Source organism: Schistocerca nitens, chromosome 3 (assembly GCF_023898315.1).
Source record: "Schistocerca nitens isolate TAMUIC-IGC-003100 chromosome 3, iqSchNite1.1, whole genome shotgun sequence".
Lineage (NCBI taxonomy): Eukaryota > Metazoa > Arthropoda > Insecta > Orthoptera > Acrididae > Schistocerca > Schistocerca nitens.
The window spans coordinates 335,360,319-335,370,899 of record NC_064616.1 but is presented as its reverse complement, the minus strand read 5'-3'; the positions used below and the strand labels follow the sequence as shown (position 1 = coordinate 335,370,899).

General features: G+C 37.5%; 1 non-coding gene across 1 annotated transcript; it reads left to right on the top strand.

Moving 5' to 3' along the window:
- Positions 1-224: 224 nt before the first annotated feature.
- On the top strand, positions 225-308 carry Trnas-gga (transfer RNA serine (anticodon GGA)). Its single transcript is given in 2 exon segments — positions 225-264; positions 274-308. It is a non-coding gene; the product is annotated as a tRNA-Ser (tRNA).
- Positions 309-10,581: the final 10,273 nt, after the last annotated feature.

Below are 10,581 nucleotides of genomic sequence, written 5' to 3'. Positions count from 1 at the left end.
GTCGAAGCGAGGTTTTCAGCAAATGATAGCACGCAAAGGGTCAGTGATAGCACGCAAAGGGTCACGTAATTTTGTTGTATGGGTATACTCTTAATTCTTGTATCAAACGAAATATCGAGGCAAGTGTTGTTTTTCGATAGTGTGATATACCTTTTTAAGGGAGTTCGAAAACTCTTGAAAACACCGATAGAGTGATAATGCTCGTTAATGATGGCGTTAAGCCGGCCGGAGTGGCCGAGCGGTTCTAGGCGCTACAGTCTGGAACCGCGCGACCGCTGCGGTCGCAGGTTCGAATCCTGCCTCCGGCGTGGATGTGTGTGATGTCCTTAGGTTAGTTAGATTTAAGTAGTTCTAAGTTCTAGGGGACTGATGACCTCAGAAGTTAAGTCCCGTAGTGCTCAGAGCCATTTTCAACCAATGATGGCGTTGAAATGTTTCTCAAAAGGCATTTGATAAATGTGGTTAAGTTGAGCCGGAATCAGCTATTGTGGTGTAAACTCAGTCAAGTGGAACTCGCATGCTAGGCTACCTCGTAATTTGAAGGAAAAAGGCCCAAGGTACTAAGATTGAATGAATGAACTGGCTGTTGGCCCTACTTTATACGACGCAGATACAGTTGATACGGAGACAGCTACGATGATAGCAAATGCGAGAGAGTGAGGGGCGCAGTACTTAACACACTGAACAACCATTTGGAAAGCCGACAGTTCGAATCTGTGTCAGGCCACAAATAATTTACATAGGTGTCTATTATGTGATTTCCATAAATTGCTTAAAGCTAATGTCGATATTGTTCCTTTGATAAAGGTACAGTCGATTTCCTTCCCCATTCATTGCAAATCCGAGGTTGTGCTCTGTCTCTAATGACCTCATCATCGATGGAACGTTACTCTAATCGTATATGGATATGGTGTCTGTTCGTTTGGACATGTCCGAAAGAACAGACACCATATCCACATAACTATATAGTTCTGGCAACACCGGCCATGACCTTCATCTGTGCGGATGCACACACATTCCCCGAACTCTTGCGGGACTTGGTAAGAATGTCTTCCATGAGTAATGAGTGTGTTGGGGTGTGACACTATGTAGTGTGTGGACATACAAGGTGAGAATGTGGGTCTCGCGGGAGGCATGTGCGAGATAGTCCCTGCAGTCGTGCTATCCTCTGTGCCCTCGGTGGCTCAGATGTATGCCGGCATGGTAGCTCAGCATGTTCAGTCAGACGGTTACCTGCCCTCTGTAATAAAAAAACTGAGTGAACGGATCAGCAAAGAGCTTGAACGGATGTCATCAGACATCCGCCCCGAACAAATTCAATGAACAATATAGAACAAAATGAGAAGAAAAATGATGGATAGAGTATCTGCCATGTAAGCAGGAGATCCTGGGTTCGAGTCCCGGTCGGGGCACACATTTTCACCTGTCCCCATTGATATATATCAACACCCGTTAGCAGCTGAAGGTATTAATATAATTCTCATTTTGATACTCTTAACTTCCTTCCTGTAGTAAACGAAACTATGTGATAACTTCTAGCATTCCAGAGAGGTGTAGGAAAATTATTTCAAGTTTGCGTACATACCCTACGTCTTATCTTATAAGATGTTGTTATTTAAATCATTTGGTAATATTTAAATAGTTTCCTTTATTACTGAACTTCTGAGGGCTGTATACATTCTTCCGTTGATGTAATTAAATCTTTTTGTTCCTCTGTATGTTCTTTTCTGTCATGAATGAGGCAGTATTTTGTAACAAGTGGAATGACTTTAGACTTTCTATTCTCTTATCATTTACTATTATTTTGCTGATAATTGGCTCTTGGTCCCTTAAAGTCATAACTTTTGTTTTCTGTTAAGATACTAATAGATTATAACTAATAAGTAAGCTGTTTCTAAAAGCTGCAGCTGACATATTTATCGTGAGGGAATTCACCAGCTGTATTGATACTAAGAAATTATTACAATGTACAGCCTTTATTTTCCAGTCTAGTTCCTAAAAAGGTTCTCTCGGAATTCATGCTTTTTTCCAATACTTGTGGATTGCTGTTATATTGGCAGTGAATATTAATTACCAATGGGTGAGCAAATAGCATTAACAACAGATAAGTGAATCCTGGTCTCTCCCTCGTCAAACAGCAGAGGGACAGAGTTAATGCTATCTGCTCACCTTGGTAACTAGTACTGGCTATCAATTACTTGTGGCAGCAGTATCATCTTTGGTGGTGCTAGTGTTTACACACACACACACACACACACACACACACACACACACACACACACACACACACACATATATGAGAGAGTATTCTGACAAATGCCCTACATACCATAAATTTCCTTGTACAGTGCTCCCTCATTGATTACATTTAGGGGGACTGGGACTGGTGAGAGCAGGTGGGGGTGAAGCTCATATGAACTTCCAGTATTGTGACCTTGGTTTGATGCCAGGCAGTTGCAGTGCTGCAAGTTTATCAGTCCTTCCTCATCTCATTTTTTGTTGGGTGATTTATAGTGCTCCATTTCTTGTTCTATTTCACAGTAAGCAGAAGCTGGTTTCATCTCATTGTGTTCTAAATTGACTTCTTATGCATGCTGCCCTCTATTAATTACATTTTAAACATATTTTTGCTTGCAACTGCATTATTAGGTGGAGTATATGTGTCCCTATTTTTTGTTTCTATGGTGTTCTGTGGGCTCATGTTTAGCTATTTCTTCCTGCTTATGAATCCATGTGTGAACTGATCAGTTTAAATGTATATTGCTTGTATTCCATATCATTTTTGTCCACATCTGTTTTCCATTCTTTCTCGCAACTGTTAGAGAAACCCATGTTAGCAGCTTTCAACAGAATTTGTATTCATTTTTATTATATGTTATCATGGAATAGGTATGTAATACTCCTTTGAATGGTGTTTCTTTAAGCCATTGTGTATGCTTTGTAGTCTTAGTGACTACAGCATTCTCCATTGTGAATACTCAAAGTACGACAGTAGTTAAGCAAATTTGTTCCCGTGTAATTAACGGATATTAAAAACAATACATTTCAGCAGAATTCAGTGTACCATAATCATCATACCACTGCACTGAAAACTTCAGATTTCTTTCTTAAATGCGAGAAAGTACGAAAACTGGATGTGAACAAAAATAGATTAGCACACATGCAATATAATTACAACACGTGTAAGTTGTGCAGTTCACTCATAAGCAGGAATAAATATACATGAGTTCACAGAACACAACATCATGACACCAGATTTTGCTTTCTATAAAACAGCAAATATGGGATTATTTGTACCACCCTCTATTACAGATGCAAGCAAAAGTCCAGCAGAATATGCTGAATGCAATTCAAAGAGTGCAATACAAACAAGAAGTCATAATTAGGATTTAAATGTGATGAAACCAGCTTCTATATCATGCTGTATCAGATGATTTTGAAAGCTGGACACGTGCTAAGCTGTAATTATTTCCAGCTGATAATGGTCACATAATCAAAACTGAGATACTGAGTTTTTAAAATTAAATAATTTTGTAGTCAAAAAGTGGTTACAATATCATTTACAAAATTTGACATGACTGTGAGCCCCATTTACAAAAAGTTAATTTCTGTTTTTGATTGAAATTTCTCAAACACCTTCCCTTGCATTGTCACAAGAATGTTTCTGGGCACACATTTAATGACCAGAATATGAGGCCATCCATAAAGAATAAATGACAGATGTTATCAACTAATACTCATATTTTACCTACGTAGTGTGCCATAGAAATCAGTAATGGACCCCCTCCTGTTCCTAGTATTTGTAAATGATTTAAGCTCTCATGACAGTACTTGCAATTCGCAGATGACACAACTCTGTAATCAAAAGGCATTGATGCCAGCAAGGCTCAATAAGTAGTAGATGCTATCTTTGATGCTACAAAAAAAGGATTTGTTATAAACAAAATGAAAATAAATGAAGAAAAAATGCAAGAATTGGTTTTTAGCCTCTATGACAAAGGATACCTAAAATGTGCAGGTACTGTGGAGCTTTTGGGGTTAATGGTGGAAAGTAAACTCACTTGGCAACAGCACATTGCACATGTATATGGCAAACTGTCATGACTCATTCACCTCCTGAGGGAACTTAAGCATGTGATAACTGGTCAGTATCTGCTGATAGTGTATTATTCACTGTTCCATAGCCATATCAGCTAGGGTCTGTTCTATGACGTCACTCTATAGGCTGCAAGAAAATTCTACTACTACAAAAAAGCAACACAGATCATAACTTTAAGCAGGAAACTGGACCACTACAAACCCATCTTTACATATCTAGGAGTTATGACAATTTTCAGGCAATATGTCTTCACTGTCTCATGCATGTCAAAGAAAATCGTGAAACATTCACCAACAAGAATGACATCCACAATTATAACACAAGCAGTCAGGAAGACATAGACAGACATCGCAAGTTGTCAACTTTCTATGACATGGGACAGTTTTCCAACAGTAGCTATTAAAATGTTCAACCATCTAAATACTAAAATGCAGTCCTTGGACTTGGTGAAATTTTGAGGAAATACATCACAAAACCTATTCCAAAAACCACTGTACCATTTAAATGAGTTCTTTAACAGTCAAACAGAAAATTGGAGTCCCTAAACAACGCACTTCCATATGGAATGAGGTGAACATGTACTTGTTAAAAAATTTTCACTCTATGTGTTGTTAAGTGTTATGCTGTACATATGAAAATTTGTTCTGTATTATTATGCATTCTTAAGTTAACTGGTTTTTGTATTATAATGCTCGTATAATCTTAAACTTATAACACTGATGCAGTCCATCCAGTATTGACTGGCGAATGACGTAGGTATGGTAATATTCGAAGGTCATTGCCAGGCTACTAGGTGCACTACTGTCATTCTTTGCTTCCATATAAAACATTAGTAGTACACTTCTTAGGGAAAAACTAGACTCTAAAATGTGCTATGTAAGCTGACTGACTGGAAGACATGACATCAGTTAAAACTGATGCCTTAGTGCTTATTATGAGATAACATCTTTCATCCAGTCAGTGCATAAGATACTCCTCTCCAGTTGCCACCTGATTGGCACGTACCTCTAAGAGTGCACGAAATGTTGCTTCGTTACAACATGCTATATGATTGGGAGAAACCTTAGGAAAACAATCAATCATACAAGAACGCATGGAGAAATGAGCACCTGCCATACACAGGAAGTATTCCACAACTGAATATATGAGGGTGACCTGAAAAGTAACGCCTCCAAATTTTTAATGTGAAAACTGTTCAAGCTTTTTAAATAAAGAAAATGTTGTTAACATTCTACATATTTATTCTTCATGCCTACATATTTGCAGCCCTCTGCCACTAGATGACTTGAAACTGTAGTATTTAATAAGGTTGTGCTTAAAATAACTATGTCATTGTGAGAGAACAGCATACTGTAATAAAGTTTTGAATTGAACTCGTTCATCCACACAGCATGACAATGCCTGACCACACATTAGAGCTGCGACATGTGCAGAAAATCAGTGCCATTGGTTCACAGTCATTGATCATTCCCCATACAGACCGACTTTGCTCCATCCAAATTTCACCTGTTTCCAAAACTTAAGAAACACCTTTGACAACTCCACCTTGATAATGATGAAGTGGTGCAAGCAGAGGTGAGGATGTGTCTCTGTCAAACATTCTACACTGAGGGTATCAACAACTTGGTTTCTCACAGGGAGAAATGTGTTAGTTGCCAGGGTGACTATGTTGAGAAATAAATATGCATATATGAAGAAGTAGAATGTTAATAATATTTGTTTTATTTAAAAAAATTAAGATTTTTCACATAAAAAATTTGGAGGCATTACTTTTCAGCATGCCCTCATAGATATGGAGAATGTCCATCATCTGCATGAATGTTGTAGTAATATGTATTTACACACTATCTGTTTTGAGGCTAATATGATTTTCATTTGAGGAAGCGACTAATACGATACGGGGCACAAACAGTGTTGAAGAAAATAGTTTAACTGCCAATTTTGAAAGTATATTGCAAGGACAATTCAGTAATTATTCTTCACATTTTGGAGTGAACGAATTTCAATGTATATGTGCTGCAAAGTCACTCACAAGATAGTAATCTAACAAAACAATTTGCTCTATATTTTTATTACATAGGGAACATTTCTGTCTCTCTGGTTGAGTACATTCTGTGAACTATGTGATTTAAAATGAATGAAATCTGTATTAAACAGTAGTATCATTTCATGCGCTAGTGAGCCTGGTGCTCAAACTTAAACTTTATAGAAAAATATGGTGATATTAATTTAATGTTGTGGAGTGTACATAGCAGTATTACCATCCATTGTTAACATTTTTCCACACAAGTGACGTACCATTTGCCCTCCCCCCCCCCCCCCCCCACTCCCCCTTCCCTTGCTTTCACTTATCAATTTTAAAATTGTAATGGGCAGTTTACTAGAAGTAAGGATAAGACTGCCGCGGGGAGACGATGACCTCATAGTTTGGTCTCTTCCTCCAAACAACCCAAACCCAAACTGCCATGGGAGAAATATATTTGTTCCTTTTTCTACCAGTTTAAATGAATGGAAAATATTTACCACCCATAAGATTAAGACAGCAATGTTCTATGTGTTCTCATAGAAATTACCATTTATATGAACATGGTTGTTAAATGAAGTACACTAACAAAACTTGTCAAAAGAAATTTAAATGAATATTTCAAAATGCCTACACTATAAAATATATGACAACATTTTACCCTCTTCAGTCGAGGTGTACAGATATGTGGACTTTGAGGTTCCATTTTGTAAAATTAATAAAATTAGCATATCATATGGTGAAATCTAGCGGCAAAAACTGAAGCTACATGAACATGTACTGCTGGTCCTGAGTTGGATTAAAAATGGTTAGAAATGTTATGAAGTGAACTTTGAGATTCACATATGTGTACTCAGAGGATCAAAAGATTAATGCAGAAGTCACTTGAAAACCACCTTTTTTGCACTATCTATTTTACCTACTCCCTTTGCCAGAAAACTTCTAGAACAGGTTTATTTATGTCTGAGTTTGCTTTACTATAAAGGAACAAATGTTGTTTAAATGCTTCCTGGTACTTGTGCATCCTTGAAATGACCTTGGTTAAATTTCAATGCAAACTCACTAGGTGGGAGGGCTGGGGTTAGTAACACACTGTCTGGGTTCTTTCGATAGAAGCTAGGATCATTATTTGGTAAGTGCAGTTTATTTTTTAAAAAACTCTCTTAGAACTTTTCTGACAAAGGGAGTATATTTGCAGAATGGATTTTTGGATCATTTGACAATTGTGATTATTAATTTTCATGGTTCAAGATTGATTATGTGAAGTGGACCGATCTGGAAAATAAAACTATATTATCAGAAAAAGAGTGTTTAGACGATCAGATATATGCAAAAATACCTTTAGGTATGGAGCATATAATTTAAGTGTGAAAATTAACTCAAGTCTGGCCAGAATTCATATGGAACTGAACATTTCAATTGATATATGAAAATTCTGAGGAGGCAAGATTAATTGCACTGTAACATTAGCAAAGTATGAAAATCAGACATTGGTGTATGTGAGCTTCCCAGGCTTTTGTGTGATTACATAGTAAACGACACCATGTGCAGCAGCTGGTATTTCACAGCAAATTGCTTTCTTGTGGGCCAAGATCTTATGTCCTACTTTCAGTACATGACACCACAGGTGCATAAACATACACTTGAAATATGGAACTAATCTATCTGAATTGACTGTGCATCCAAGATTCATCAGTGCTTCAGTAAAGTAAATTCCAGGGCAGCAACAATGAAAATGAAGTTAAGCCACCACTTAGTTGCAGTTGACAAATGTGTTGCTCACAGCACCACAAAACTACATGTTGTTTCCAGTCAGCAACAATTTCATTGTCAGTTCAAAAACAATGTCTACTATTTGTTCTAAATTGAAGAAAGAAGTGTTACCTTGTTGATCACCTGCTTTAAACTAAAGGCACATTACCTCAGTTTTTCTATTTTCAACATTGTTTTGACAAACACATATACGCCATAATGGCAAATGGATTTATGTTACATGTTTTGTCATAAATTATACCATCATATGTGTGCCTCATTTAACACAATGACTGCTGTGAGGTCACCATTCGACACAGCACAAGTTCACTCCTGACATAATGTACTCACTAGCAGTCACTACCGAGCATGGTGGCGCAGTGGTTAGACCCTGGACTCTGCATTCGGGAGGACGATGGTTCAATCCCGCATCCGGCCATCCTGATTTAGGTTTTCTGTGATTTCCCTAAATCACTCCAGGCAAATGCCGGGATAGTTCCTTTGAAAGGGCACGGCCGATTTCCTTCCCCCTCCTTCCCTCATCCGATGAGACCGATGACCTCGATGTCTGGTCTTCTTCCCCAAGAACCCAACCCAACCCCCCAGTCACTTACTTCACTCTGTTTAGCATAGTACATCTACTGATGGTGTGCAAAGTGGCAAAAGACAAAGTTCAACATGTTGAACAAGATTTATACCCAATTTCCTGTATGCCCACATCAACTAAATGAAGAAATTAAACGAAACGCACAGTACTGCACAATATACTGTACTAAACTCAGCACAATATGTAGCCACCAGCGGGCACATGGCATCATGTTTCATGATTAAATTTAAAATTAATGAATTAATTATCTGTATAAATGAATCAGAGTCTTCAAACCCAAATGACATAATCTGCCACTTTTAACGTCATGTGACCACTGGTATAGAACTTTTAAGTGTTACAGGATTTAGATTAGCATCTCACTTTTGTAGAGCAGAAATGGAGAAAGGAGGAGTTGCCACATTCATCACAAACTGTTATAAATTTAAGAGCACAGACATTCATAAATTTTGCCTAGAACAGCATACAGAAGCATGTGCAACAGAAGTAGAATTTCATAAAAAAATCCTTCATAATATTAAGTGTATATCGAACACCTGTAGGTAACTTTAATCTGTTCATAAACTACCTTGAAGCTCAAAAAATGGTTCAAATTGTTCTAAGCACTATGGGACTTAACATCTGAGGTCATCAGTCCCCTAGACTTAGAACTATTTAGACCTAACTAACCTAAGGGCATCACACACATCCATGCCCGAGGCAGGATTCGAACCTGCAACCGTAGCAGCAGTGTGGTTCCAGACTAAAGTGCCTAGAGCCGTTCGGCCACAGCGGCCAGCTACCTTGAAGCTGTACTGGCCCATTTAACAACCAAAAACAAAGAAATAGTGGTTGCTGGTGACTTCAATGTAGATTTCCTTAAAGACTGTCCCACTAAAAACTTATTTGAGTTAGTAACACCATCATTCAACTTAATTCCCACTGTAAAGATCCCAACTAGGGTGGTCAACTGCTCACAAACAGTCATTGATAATATCTTTATAGAAAAGTCCAATGAACAAAATGATATTGCGGAACCAATAGTCAATGGCCTCTCAGACCATGACATGCAGTTCCTTGTGTTAAATATTAGTACTGAACCGGATATAAAATCTGTTAAATCTGAACTCAAGAGGGTAATCAATAAGCCAAAAGTTGGTTATTTTAGGACAGTCCTCAGAGACATGAACTGGAGTGATGTTTACAGTGCTCATGGCATGAATGAAAAGTATAACACTTTTGCTAATAAAGTGCTTACCTTATTTGAACACTGTTTTCCCCCAAAACTAACCAAGGTTAGAGCAAAGTCAACAAACAAGCAATGGACTACTCAAGGAATAGCAGTATGTTGTAAAACAAAAAGAAAACTGTATCTGTCAATCCGAAACAGTTCTTATGTTGATGCTATATCACATTACAAGAAATACTGCAAAATATTGAAGACTGTAATATGGACATCAACGCAAATATATTACAAGGAAAAGATAGTCATATCAGATAATAAACTAAAGACAATATGGGACATAGTGAAGGAGGAGACCAGTAGAACCAGACATGAACAGGGCAAATATCATTAAGAGTAAATGATACATTGGTGAAAGATGTGTATAGTGTTGCATAACTTTCTAACAAACATTTTATAACTGTTACTGAAAAGATGGGGTTGTCAGGTTCTGTAGATGCTGCCATGGGGTTCCTCAGACCAGACATTTCAAGTAACTTCCATACTATGAATTTGACCCTCACTACCCCAGCAGAAGTAATGCCCATCATAAAATCTTTAAAATCAAAAATATCTAGTTGGTATGATGAAATATCAACAAAGTTAATTAAAGAATGTGATTCTGAGTTAAGTAACATATTAAGCTATCTGTGTAATCATTCATTTATCAGTAGAATATTTCCTGAATGGTTGAATATGCTGAAGGTAAGCGACTGCTTAAGAAGGGAGATAAAGAAATAGCATCAAATTTCCATACAATTTCGCTTTTGGCAGCATTCTCAAAAAGTTTATGAAAGGTAAGTTACAATCGGCTTTATAACCATCTTATCTCAAATAACATATTCTCAAAGTTGCAGTTCGGATTTCTAAAGTGTTCTGATATTGAAAATGCTATCTAC